A 14,356-nucleotide genomic window follows, 5' to 3' on the forward strand; every position below is an offset into this window, starting at 1 on the left:
GTTGAAGGCCTTCAATATATCCTGAGAGACCGCAACCCTATCATGATCATCTTTTGGTGCTTCACTCATCAGGTGCAGAGGGAGTCTGATGTTGAAGAAGGTGTTGCATCCCAGGATAAAGTGTGATTGATCCTCATGGATCAGTTGTCTAATTAGGGGAAGTAGCCTGTTAGCAAGCATGTTTCCCAGAATTTTACAATCCAAGTTAAGTAAGGACAGTGGTCTATGAGAGCGCACATCCTGGGGATCTTGCCCAGGCTTGGGCAAGACCAGTATGAGTACATTGGGGGTCTGAGAGCCAACCCTGAGTTAAACCTGCATGTAATACTTCTAGAAAAGGTTGAGTAAGCTGAGTCAGAAATGTGGAATAATATTACGCTGGCAACCCATCCATACCTGGTTTTTGTTGTGAGCTAACTGGCGCAGGGAAGTCTGGACCTCCTGGAGGCTGATGGGCTCATTGAGGTCCTATCTCTAGAGTGGACTCATACGGGTCAGAGGGAGGTCATAAAGCTCACGGTAGTAATCTTGGAGGGCATTGTTAATAGAGGTTTAAGTATTAACTATAAAGCCATTATCCAGATTAATGGCACCTATAGGAGTGAGATGTTGTTCACCCCAAGTCAGCCAGGCCAGCAATCTGCTGGAGCGGTCCCCCTCCACATGGAGTCAAGCTATATAGTACCTGTCATCATAACGGGGTAGGTGTGATCTTGCTTCCTTGTATCGTGCATGTGTATCACAAAGTGTGTGGGGTGTGTGTTGCGGTTTGAATAATTGCGTTCCAAGGTGCATAGATCGGCCTCTAATGGGGGGTCCCCGGATACCCACTTTGTGAGCATCCCACTATGTGGCCCTCGACAAATTTGTCTCTATATTTAGTTCAAAGGACTGGGCTATGCAATCAGCCAATTCTTGGTGAAATTGGGTATCAGTAATTATGTCAGCGCCACACTGGGATGCACGTGTGCGGTCTACCCCATTTCAGAGTGATTTGTAACAGGCAGTGATCTGACAGTGTTCTTGCTAGGTATTCCGCACATACTATGTATTGGGTCATGTGGGAGGGCCCCAGAAATAAATCTATCCTGGTATAGAGGCTATGTACTAGGAAGTAAAATGAATATTCCCATCCCTAGGGGTGCTGGAGGTGCCTTATGTCGTGTAGACCTCTTTCGGCCATCCAGGTGCTAAGTCCCTGGGTTACAGTTCTGCAGGGTGCACTCTGGAGCAGTGGGTAGGATCTATCCAGGGAAATGTCAGGCACACAGTTAAAGTCTCCCACCATAGGCAAGTGGCATTGGGGTCTTGGAAAAGTGTGGGCATGAGGGAGGTCAGGAATGCTTTTTGTCCAGTCTAAGGAGCGTAGATGCCAGCTATCGCCAGTGGTGTGCCATCCAATGAGCCTTCCACTATCACTTATCTACCTTCTGCATCTATGGCAGTGCATTTCACAATGAATGGGGTACCCGGAGTCATCAAGATTAAATCCACCTTAGAGAAAGCCGAGGTAGTCGTGCCATATATTTGTCCTCCATTTGATTTAAAGTTTTTGTAATTCCCTGTCTGTGAGGTGCATTTCCTGCAATATCACTATGTGTGCCTGACGGTGTTTCAAATATGAAACGATTATGCTAAGCAGGAATCACCATACCCCTCACATCCCAGATCAACAAAGTGTATTGCATCACAGTCATGGTGGCACTTCCATTCATCATAGAGCAGCGATTCCAAACCTGTGGTCTTCGGACCTCCAGGGGTCCGTGACACATTCCCAGGGGGTCCTCAGGCCCTGACCAGCATGAAGTCACTTCTCCAGCTGGGCCCTTTGCAGAAAAATGTGCGTGCTTTTTTATCTGGTTATTCATTTGTGCGACAGCTTCAAAAGCACTGCAAAGTTCAGTGTAAGCTTTGGGACAAAAATAAAAGTGTCAGCTCTGGTGATTAATGTACCTGCTGGAGAGATGGGAGTTTGTCTGTTGGCAGATTTGACTCATTGGAGGTAGTGCAGATGGTTAATAAGCCATATGCAAAGAACATGTATCATGCAATGAACCACATTTTATGTGCATAGCACAGTGGGTTACCGCTTTTGTCACAGAGATTCTTTTGTTATTGTGCCGTTCATAAGTCACAATCATAATCTAGCACAGTGAGTTATGAACTGCCAACAAAGAACTACATGGAACAAATTAGAATATTACATTTCTTTCCAATTCTTTCAATACTGCTAAAAAAAATGGTTTTCTTGCATAAGAGTACTCTATTATTAAAGTCAAGGCTAGCCACTGTGTTATGTTCTGAATCCTGAGTTTGTGTTTCTCCAGACCAAGTGCTCTTAGAAAATGCCTAACAGTATGGATGAGGTGAATCCTACACCTGGTAGTCCCCTGTTAAGTGTTTTGACACCCTACACTGGTATGAGAGGTGCTATAAATCAAATTAAATACATGTGACAGAGAGGATATGGAGAGATGAGAGGCCTTTATGGTTTTACTTCCTTTGCCCACCACACATTAAATAAAAAAGCTTATGTATCTAAAAAATGAAAATCGCTTGGGAAATGTAGAATGTGACTTGAGGATTCAGCTTTCCTAAATAAAACCAAACATTGAAAAGTTAGTCACCAAGATGCAGCACCAACTTTTCCATTGAAGTTTTCCAAGTTTTGCAATTGTTTCCAATATAAAATAGTGATATGTTTACTAATTTGAGTATTTGTTTGGCGTGTACTTGTTTGTGTATTTTTTGCGAATTACTGTTTTAATGTTTGAAATTTAAATCGTACAAATTTCTTGGGGGTCCCCGGCTTCCAGAAGTGATTCAGTGGGGGTCCTCAGGAGTCAAAAGGTTGGGAAACACTGTCATAGAGTGTAAATTGGGATCGTGTGTCTGGTGGGTTGGTGTGCTGTGATTATGAAGACTGGTAACGTCTATGAACTCCCATCCCCCCCCACATCCGATCCAAACTGTGTCTATAGTAGTACCTGTGAAGAACAACCCCCTCCCCCTCCAACTGATGGCTAACGGGTACGTAGCCAATAATCCCCATGAAATCACTACAGTAACAAAAAACAGTTCTAAAGCAAAATGTGTCCGTTCGAAAGTTGTAGTGGGGTGTGAGTGTTCAAGCAGTGTATATTCAGACATCCCAGACCATTATTAGAATAATCTTACCCACACAAGTCCATCAGCCATCAGGGGTCCGGTGCACTCGCCACGCGGCTGCCGGAGTCCCGGCCGCCGGTGCATCACCTGTACACTATGGTGGTCATTACAACCCTGGCGGACGGTGTTAAAGCGGCGGTAAGACCGCCAACAGGCCGGCCGTAAAAAAATTGCAATTACGACCGTGGCAGAAACCGCTGCAAATACAGCCACTTTAACACTCAGACCGCCACGGCGGTACAAACAAACAGCACTGCGGTCACCGCCAACAGACAGGCGGGAGACAATGTACCGCCCACACTATTATGACAGGCCAATCCGCCACCTTTTCCTGGGCGGATTCACCGCGGATAAAAACACGGCGGAAACAGGAATTTCGAAGGGAAAACGCTCACCTCTACGCACTCCACGAGGAACGAGGACACTATGGAACTGGAACTCCAAATTCTCCCTGCGATAGTCTTCCTGCTCCTCTACCAGGAGCACGAACGCTGGCGGCGAAGACCACGGTGAGTACTGCACCTACGACACAGGGGAGGGGGGAGGCAAAAAACAGGGAAACACACACGAAACACCCCCACCCTCACCCACCACAACACACACACTAATGCATATCAATGAATCACAGTTACACCCCCCAAACTCCCCGGGAGAATGCAAAGACTAAAGAAAATGAGTGTAACCATCGGAATATACTAAAAACAAGTAGGCAGAAAAATATATATACACAATGTACAAAATAAATACCAGGCATAGCAGTCCAGGTACTGCGGAAAGAAAGTCCGTGGATCACTGGGACCACACGGTATGGGTGAGGCCCACACAAGATCCCTGACCATGACGGAGAGAACACTGCAGGGGCATCAGACAGCAAGAAAACAGGCATCTCTGGGGGAGGGAAATGGGGGGCACCTCAGCCTCTTGAGTGCACAACGCCAAATCCACGAGGGGGCCACATGCCCACTGTTCAATCCTGGGGAGTGCAAAGTCACAGTCTCTCAAGTCTCTACAGTGTGTGGCTTGCCCACTGTTCAATCCTGGGGAGTGCAAAGCCACAGTCTCTCAAGTCTCTACAGTGGGTGGCTTGCCCACTGTTCAATCCTGGGGAGTGCAAAGCCACAGTCTCTCAAGTCTCTACAGTGGGTGGCTTGCCCACTGTTCAATCCTGGGGAGTGCAAAGCCACAGTCTCTCAAGTGGATGACAGTCTCCACTGGTTCTGGAGGGGGACTGGTGCCCAGAGTGCTTCATCCTGTGAAGGACAGAGGTAGTGGATGGATCTCTCCACTGGTTCTGGAGGGGGACTGGTGCCCAGAGTGCTTCATCCTGTAAAGGACAGAGGTAGTGGATGGATCTCTCCACTGGTTCTGGAGGGGGACTGGTGCCAAGAGTGCATCACTCACCCCGTGACGGACCCAGTTGCGTCAGTGCCCCTGCCGCTCATGGGCTAGCGGTGCTTGAGATGGCGGTGCCCTGTTCAGCGGTGCTTGAGATGGCACCGCTGTTCAGCGGTGTTTGAGATGGCGGTGCCCTGTTCAGCGGTGCTTGAGATGGCGGTGCCCTGTTCAGCGGTGCTTGAGATGGCGGTGCCCTGTTCAGCGGTGTTTCAGATGGCGGTCTACATTGCAGGGTCTCAGCTGCTGGCGGTCCTTTATGGCCCAGCGGGGCTTGTGCTGGCGGTCCTTCATGACCCAGCGGGGCTGGTGCTGGCGGTCTTCATGGCCCAGCGGGGCTGGTGCTGGTCCTTCATGGCCCAGCGGGGCTGGTGCTGGCGGTGGCCTCCTGGGCAGCTGGGCTGGGGTTGGCGGTGGATCCTGGGCAGCTGGGCTGGGGCTGGCGGTGGACTCCTGGGCAGCTGGGCTGGGGCTGGCGGTGGCCTCCTGGCAGCTGGTCTGGGGCTGGCGGTGGACTACTGGGCAGCTGGGCAGCTGGGCTGGCGGTGGCCTCCTGGGCAGCTGGTCTGGGGCTGGTGGAGGACTCTTGGGCAGCTGGGCTGGGGCTGGGGGTGGACTCCTGGGCAGCTGGGCAGCTGGGCTGGGGCTGGTGGTGGCCTCCTGGGCAGCTGGTCTGGGGCTGGTGGAGGACTCTTGGGCAGCTGGGCTGGGGCTGGCGGTGGACTCCTGGGCAGCTGGGCAGCTGGGCTGGGGCTGGCGGTGGGCTCCTGGGCAGCTGGGCTGGGGCTGGCGGTGGACTTCTGGGCAGCTGGGCTGGGTCTGGCGGTGGCCTCCTGGGCAGCGGGGATGATGGCGGTCTTCTCCGCCATGCTGCTCTTGCCAGACTTGCCAGGTTTCTTGTGGCCCTTCCCCACCTTGGAAGGTGTCACAGCTGACTCCACACTCCCAACGGGACCCCTGGGAGCAGCTTTGGTGGCTGGAGTCTTCCCCCTCTCCCACCAGGCACTGGCCAACTTCTGATGCTTCACAGGTGGGGGACTGTCTGTGCTGTGGCTCCGTGCCACACTGACTGTCCTGGTGGCCAGTGCACTCCACATACCGGTGACTACAGGCACCACTGGTCCCGGAGATGTTGTGGCTGAGGTGCAACTTCGGGACCTATGAGATGGACGGGGTGGGGGAGGTGTGGGAAAAAGGTCAAGGGTGGACAGGAAAAGTTTTTTGGACACACTGGGATGGGTAGCTGGAGGGGGTTTGGGAGTGGAGGAAGAGGTGGTGGCTGTAGGAGGTGTACGTTTGGTGACTTTGGGTGAAGGTGCATGCGCTGGAGGCTGTCGTGATGTGGACGGCTGTTGGGTGGGTGTGTGCCTGCGTTTGTGTATCTTGGGAGGGGGCGTCACAGACACACTGGGAGAGGACACAGGGGACGTGTGAATGGTAGTGGGGGTGGTGACTGCACGTGAGCGGGGTGTGCTGTTGTGTGTGCTGGTGAGGGACGTAGTGGCTGTAGAGGTAGTGCATGCAGGCGTGAGTGTAGACGAGACTGGGAGGGAGGAGGGAGACGACGAGGAGGGGGACACAGTGGAGGCAGTGGATGTTGGTGTGTCTGCATGTGTGTGTTGCTTGTGTGAGTGCCTGTGGGATGTGTGGTACTTATGTTTGCCTGAGCTTCCCTTGTGTGTTGACATGTGTGCAGGCTGGTCTGATGGTGTGCTTGGGATAGGCAGAGGTACAGGGGATTGGGTCTGGGTGGAGGAAGTTGGAGGGGGGAGGCTAGAGACGGGGACAATGGCTGCCATCAGTGCTGAGGCCAGAGTCTGAAAAGCTTGGTGAAGGGCTGCCTGACCAGAATGAATGCCCTCCAGAAATGCATTTGTTTGTTGAAACTGCCTTTCTACACCCTGGATGGCATTCAAAATGGTAGACTGCCCAACAGTGAGGGACCTGAGGAGGTCAATGGCCTCCTCACTGAGGGCAGCAGGGGTGACTGGGACAGGGCCTGAGGTGCCTGGGGCGAAGGTGATGCCCACCCTCCTGGGTGAGCGGGCACGGGGCGAAGGCTGTGGGGCTGCTGGGAGGGCGGTGCTGGTGGGGGGGTGGCGGCTGTACCTGTAGATGCGGGGGGCACAGATGTTGCCGCCACCACAAGGGTGCTCCCATCAGAGGACGAGTCCGAGTCACTGGTGTCAGCTCCTGTCCCTGCCGTGGAGCTCCCCTCGCCCTCCGTCACACTGGTGAATTCTGACTCCGTAGTCTCGCCCTCCAGGGCCATGTGGGATGCAGCTCCCTTGTGCTCCGGTGCCACTGCTCCTCCGCCTGATGATGCTAATGCACACAAGAACAGGGAGACCACAAAAAGGGGGGGGACGACAGAAGAAAGACATGTTGAGTGCATGCATTACCGCTACCATTGGCGGACACGACAGACACACTACGCCGTGCTCTTGGGCTCCACTGTTCAATTCCTGGGAAATGGCCTACAAGGCTATGGACGACATCTGCACACATACATGACACAGGGGCAGGAGTAGGTGTACTTGGCACTCTACAGAGGTGGGTGTGGGATGCCACATGGCCTGCCTTACGGAGGGGCCTTGCCTACTGAACTCGCCCTTGCCTAGAGAAACCCACAGCCCTCCTCCCCCACCCAGACACCTCCACTGGGCGCAAAGTCAGCAGAATGAGAGTGTACTCACCCCCTTGTGTCTGCTGTGATGCCCTCAAGAGCCCATCCAACTCCGTGTAGGCCACCGCCAGGATCCTGAATATCAGGGGGGGTCATGGTGCGATGGGCACCCCTCCCACGTTGGGAGGCCATCCCCAGCTGAGCCTCCGCCGTCTTCTTGCTCCAGCGGCGAATGTCCTCCCATCTTTTCCGGCAGTGGGTGCTCCGTCTGTGGTAGACCCCCAGGGTCGGGACATCCTTGGCGATGCCACACCAAATATCTTTCTTCTGGTGGGCGCTGACCTACATGAAATGTACAGGGGAAAAAGAGAAGTCATTACCAACTGCACCGTCAAAGTGATTGGCCCCCATCCCTACCCTTGCCATGTGGCACATGCATTCACCGTCTTTCATGCACGCAGCACTCTGCCCCCTTCCTTCTTACATCCAGCCCTCTCCACACAGGCATAGCCCATACAACATGCTCCCTGTGTACTTACCTGTTTGTCTGGAGGACCGTAGAGTAGGTTGTACTGGGGGAGGACCCCGTCCACGAATTTCCCCCACTCCTCCGATGTGAAGGCAGGGGCCCTTTCCCCAGACGCACGAGCCATTGTCTCTTCCAGACCGAGGTCACAGCAGCACTTGCAGTGTAGGTCCTCTCCTGTCGAAGATCAGGTATCGAGTGATTGAACAGATAAACAATGGCGGTCACGTCCGCGGCGGTGCGTACCGTCACCGCCAGCGTATATCGTCATTGGCTCCTGGGACCCATAGGGTCCAATGTTAACTAATGCAGCATTGCGCCGTGGTCTTCAACCTCCTACCGCGACGGTGTACAACGCCAGCGCAGTTACCTCACATCCCATTGTCCCACTTTAGAGGTCAGACAGCCATTTCAGGGCCCACACATGGCTTCATTTTCAACTGCGTCACACATACCTAGGCCTACACTCAATACACATACAGGCCACCTTTTGTGTATGGATGGTGTTCTGTGTAAACTGTGGGTACGTACCTCTGAGTTGGTTGACTCTGTGCTCGCTGTTGTCCTTCATAGGCACCAACCGCTGGGACATATGAGGAGATGGCGGCATCCTCCGGTGTACCGACCGTTGGTGGACCTGTCGACAATGGAGGAGTGACATTTGATTATTAGGCTTGACCGTGCCACAATCCAGGAACTGTGTACCCAGTTGTAGCCAGACCTGATGTCAGCAATCCGCCATCGCACAGGAATCCCCCCTCAAGTGCAGGTACTGTCAGTGCTCCATTTCCTTGCAAGTGGCTCTTTTCAAACAACTGTGGCCATGGCATCAGGGATGTCCCAGCCTATGTATTCCAACGTAATGTCCAGAGTGTTGTCTGCCCTTCTGAAACACATGCAGAGCTACATCGTTTTCCCTCAGGTGGAGGATTTGCCTACAGTGAAAGGTGATTTCTATGCCCAGGGACATATCCCCATCATCATAGGTGCCATTGATGGGACCCATGTGGCTTTGGTCCCCCCCCCCACAGGAGTGAACAGGTGTACAGAAACCGGAAGAGTTATCATTCTATGAATGTACAGATGGTATGTTTGGCAGACCAGTACATCTCCCATGTGAATGCCAAGTTCCCTGGCTCAGTGCATGACGCCTACATCCTGCGGAATAGCAGCATCCCTTATGTGATGGGTAAACTCCAGAGACACTGTGTGTGGCTATTAGGTGAGAACATGGAGGCAAGTCATTGGGAATGGTTGTCTGGGTCTGGGGATATCCCTCCAGGTTAGTGTGTGTCTAACAGTTGTCCCTCGATATTTGCAGGTGACTCTGGTTACCCCAACCTGTCATGGCTACTGATCCCAGTGAGGAATCCCAGGACAAGGGCAGAGGAACGCCACAATGAGGCCCATGGGCGAACTAGGAGGGTGATCGAGCGGACCTTCGGCCTCCTGAAGGCCAGGTTCAGGTGCCTCCATATGACAGGTGGATCCCTATTCTACTCACCAAAGAAGGTGTGCCAGATCATCGTGGCCTGCTGTATGCTTCACAACTTGGCTTTGCAACGCCAGGTGCCTTTTCTGCAGGAGGATGGTCCAGATGGCAGTGTTGTGGCAGCTGTGGAGCCTATGGACAGTGATGAGGAGGAAGCAGAGGAAGAAGACATGCACAACAGGGACTCAGTGATCCTGCAATATTTCCAGTGAGACACAGGTAGGAATCCAAACCTGCCTACTACATGTACTTTGACACTACTACCTCTCTCCTGTCTGTCGTTTTCACCCAGTGTATGGTCACTGAGTTGTCACTTTCCCTTACGATTTCACAGATGTGGGTCCCACTGTGTGACATCTGCTTAGATTCCTCATGGACTAGAGCTGTGTGACATAGGTATGTTGACATTACTATTTAAAAAACATTTTAGCACTGTAATTGCTAATACACTAATCGAAATCACAGACAGACTCCAGATCGTTTTGTGCTTTAGGTGTGTTTATTTAAATGCTCAACATTGGAGGGGGTAGTGAAATGGTGAGGGATGATGGCGGAGGAGTGTCCATGGCAGAGTCCAGTCTATTAGTCTCACAGGTGCATTGCCCATATGGGCATAGGAAGTGGAGCTGGGGCAGTTTAATTATGGACAGGGTGACAAAGTGGGACAGTAGGATGACAATCAGGGTGGTCTCATTTCTTGGCGGGGGTCTTGGCATCATGCTCTGTGTTTGTCCTGGATCTCAGGGACCGTTTACGGAGTGGTTCTCCCTCTGCAGGGGGTGGGGTGCTGGTGTGGTGGTCCAGTGGCGGGGCGTCCTGTCCACAGGCGCCGGCGGAGGTGGTGGGCAGTTCATAGTCCATGCTAGTGTCAGGGGCCCCTTGTAGTGCCACAGTGTCCCTCCTAGTGATGAGTACTTCCTTCAGCACCCCTACGATGGTGCCCAGGGTGGAGCTGATGGTTCTGAGTTCCTCCCTGAATCCCATATACTGTTCCTCCTGGATGCGCTGGGTCTCCTGAAACTTGGCCAGTACCGTTGCCATCGTCTTCTGGGAGTGGTGGTAGGCTCCCATGATGGAGGAGAGGGCCTCGTGGAGAGTGGGTTCCCTTGGCCTGTCCACCCCCTGTTGCACAGCAGCCCTCCCAGTTCCCCTGCATTCCTGGGCCTCCGTCCCCTGGACCGTGTGCCCACTACCACTGCCCCCAGGTCCCTGTTGTTGTTGGGGTGGTGGGTTATCCTGGGTTCCCTGTAGTGGTGGACACACTGCTGATTGACCTGTCCTGGGGACAGAGGTATGGGCCCGCTGGGTGGGTGCTGTGCTGTTGTTTCCAGAGGGGGGAAGGTCTGTGGTGGCCTGTGCATGTGTGAGGGGAACCGACTGTCCAGAGGTCCCCGATGGTCCGGGCTGGTCATCTAGATCCAGTTGGACAGAGCTGCTGTCATCACTGTGGGCCTCTTCTGTTGGTGGTGTGGACATGTGTGGACCCTCCTGTCTGGTGATGTTGGGTAGGGGTCCTGCAGGGGTATAGAAGGATGTTTATTAAATCTGTGTGTGTAATGGTGTGCAATGGGTGGGTGACCGTGTACCCCAGTGCTAGCATTCCTGTGTTGGACCTTTTGTGATGATGGTTTAGGGGGGTTTATGGGTATGTGCAGTGGGCATGCTTTGGTGATGGGTGTCCATGCTTTGTTGTTGCATGCAGGGCTTGGTGTTGGGATGTGTGGTTTGTGATGTTGGGACTATGTGAGGAGTTGGGGTACTGGGGGTGAGGGTGGGGGTATGTATTAGCATGCAGGTAGGGTGGGGGATGTAATAGTAAAGCTTTGACTTACCAGAGTCCATTCCTCCATCTACTCCTGCGAGGCCCTCAGGATGCAGAATCGCCAAGACCTGCTCCTCCCATGTTGTTAGTTGTGGGGGAGGAGGTGGGGGTCCGCCGCCAATCCGCTGAACCACCAGGTGGTGTCTTGAGACCACGGAATGCACCTTCCCCCGTAGGTCGTTCCACCTCTTCCTGATGTCCTCCCGATTTCTTGGGTGCTGTCCCACTGTGTTGACCCTGTCCACTATTCTTCGCCATAGCTCCATCTTCCCACCTATGGAGGTTTGCTGCACCTGTGCTCCGAATAGCTGTGGCTCTACCCGGACGACTTCCTCCACCATGACCCTGAGCTCCTCCTCCGAGAACCTGGGGTGTCTTTGCCCTGCCATGGGGTGGTGTAGGTGATGTGTGGGGTGGAGTGTGTGGTGATAAATGTGGTGATATGTAGTGGTGTGTTGTGTGAGGTGCGTGGAAGTTGTGTGTGTGATGGTGTTGTGTGCCTGTGGATGCTGTCGTTCTTGCTGGTGGTGTCTCTCTCTGGCCTTCTTTCAGATTTTTTTGTCGTGGGGGTTTGTGGGTGATGTGGGTGTGTGTTTTATATTGTATTGGGTGTGTGGGAGTGGTGTGTGTATGTGTATCAGGTGTGTGTGTTTTGAATTGTCCAATGTGGCTGTGTTTTGTAAGAGTGTGTGTATTTTGAGCGCGGCGTTGTGTACCGCCAATGGAATACCGCGGATGAAAGACCGCCGCGTGGATTTGTGTGTCGTGATAGTGTGGGCGTATTTCTGTTGGCGTGACTGTGGAGGTTTTGTTTTCGCCAGTTCATTACTGACCTTTGGTGTGGCGGACTTGTGTGGGTGTCTGACTTTTGGCGGATTACGAGCTGTGGGTCATAATAGCTGTGGCGGAATTCCGCGGCCGCGGCGGTGTGTTGGCGGTCTTCTGCACGGCGGTAAGCGACTTTTACCGCCAATGTTGTAATGAGGGCCTATGTGACTAGGAGAGTCACAGTTAAAATCATGGTTGCAGAAGGATGATGCAGAATCAGAGGTTGTCTGCTGTGCGTGGGGTAACCCCAAGAGCTTTCATGGAATTTATGGTTGAATCACTGACGCAGCGCAAGGATGAGTCTGAATCCGAGGTAGGTTCTTCCTGAAGAACATGGAAGGAGTTCGATGTAGGTTGGGTCACTTCAAGTAGTGCCTGCACCTGGCCTTCTGCTGCTTGGGCTTTAGTTGGGCGTGTCTTGTTTCCTGTTTTTCGGCAACCAACCCTCCAATGCGGGCTCCGCTTGAGATGACCACAGCCATGTCCACACATCTTCAGGTGTTGAGATATGTGTTCTGTCCCCATCCTCCAACCAGAGGCGTGCCAGGAACAATAGCTCATATCTAATGCTATGTTCGTGCAGATGTTGCTTGACCTTAACGTATGAGTTTCTCTTCCTTTGCACCTCCAATGTGTAGTCAGGATAAACAGTAATGACTGTGTTTTCGAAGGACCATGGGCCTTTGTTTCTGAAGCTCTGTAGGATTAAGTTGCAATCTCTGTAGTTGAGGAGACGGCTATCAGTTGGTGAGAGGGAGAACCAGCTGGAGGCAATCGTCCCAGAGTCTTGTGTGCCCATCCTATAGAAAAGAAAGTAGGCACCCTGTTGGCTGGGACTGTGTCCTTCAGCCACTGTTCAAGGAATAATTCAGTATTCGGGGAATAATTCAGTATTCGGGTCTCCTGGGTGCTCCGGGAATCCCAGGAAGAGGACATTATTAATCCTCGAGCGCCCATCAGCATCTTCCGCCTTGCGATTGAGGGAGGACACCTCCACACGTAATTGCGATACTTGGGCCTGCATGTCTTGAACCGTAGGTTGCATTGTCACCAAGGAAGACTCAGTTTCATCCACCCTATCGGCCAACTTGCGATGGTCTGTATGCAGGAGATTAACTTCCTGCTCTACTGTGCCAATTTTAGTCTCCAGGGTAGTTTTAGTGTCCAAAATGGCTTGCAGTACCTTCTTGAACTGCATGAAGTGAGTGTAGAGAGTGGCATTCATCTGTTGGAGTGTGGCGGCGCCATCTGCAGATGTTGTGGAGGAACTGGACTGAAGTCCATCGGAGGGCAGTACAGGCTTTAGGCTTTGGGTTTCACCATTGTGCGTCCTGATAATCGTAGATGATTCCAAAGTAGTCAGATGTAATGAAGCTAGGGCTTAATGCACTTGTTGAAGGCTGCAGTTGCTACCCTTAAAGTGTTCTCATGTCAGTGCCGTCCCATTAGGGTAGATGGTAGCAATTGTTAATCACCTAGGCCAGTGGTTCCCAACCTTTTGACTTCTGTGGACCCCCACTTTATCATTACTAGAACCCGGGGACCCCCACTGAATCATTACTGGAATCCTAGGACCCCCCTACAAAGTCTTTACTGAAAGCTGTGGACCTAATCTGTTAATAATATTTAGTTTTCTAAGCATGCGCGGACCCCCTGAGGAGGCTTCACGGACCCCCAGTGGTCCCTGGAGCACAGGTTGGGAACCACTGACCTAGGCAATGCCCGCCATGTGAGATTATCGTGCAGGTAAACAAGGCGGTCGGGTGTTCAGTCCAATAGGGCAATGACAGTGTTCAAGGAACGTGTCATGAACTGAGATAACAGCTGTGTAAAGTCCAAGGTCCCACCTGGTTAGACAACTACTGATAATGCACTCCTTTAGTAATATGAGGGAGTAAAGATGTGTACATTATGCCCTGGATACTCATTCACCATAAGCGAGCTGGCCCAGTATGAAATATGCACCCACCACTGCAATGTCCACTGAGCAGGCCGAGATGGGGCAACACACAGCAATCCATCCCAGTGGCTTATTGCGCTGCGCCATTACTAAATATCCATGCGCCAGATTTAATCCCAGGGGTACTATGCCAACAGGTCGAAAGGGATGCGAGTTCCTTGAGCAAGTGTCTATAAACTGAGTGGCCCCCACCAGAAGAGGATCAGCGGACCCAGGCTGGGCACAGTCCATTGACCCTGGCCCGATCCTATTGTGCCAGGGGTCGTAGAGCCAAGATAAAAGCACAAGTTGTCTCCACTAGCAAGTCGCATAACACCTATGAAGCCCTAATCGAGCTGCACTCACGAACAGTCAGTTCCTCACATGGTCACTCAGGTCTCCTGTCGTGTGTTCCAATATTGCGCAGCTCCCTCCGTTCCACCGCCGGCGAGATCTCAACTGGGGCTGCGGCAAAAGCCAGCGGCCCTCGGGACGTGGTTGCAGCGCCTCCACCTCCATCTGGTTACTCAGGTCAGTAGCAGTTGTCCGCATCCACAAGGGGC

Source organism: Pleurodeles waltl, chromosome 7 (genome assembly GCF_031143425.1).
Source record: "Pleurodeles waltl isolate 20211129_DDA chromosome 7, aPleWal1.hap1.20221129, whole genome shotgun sequence".
NCBI lineage: Eukaryota > Metazoa > Chordata > Amphibia > Caudata > Salamandridae > Pleurodeles > Pleurodeles waltl.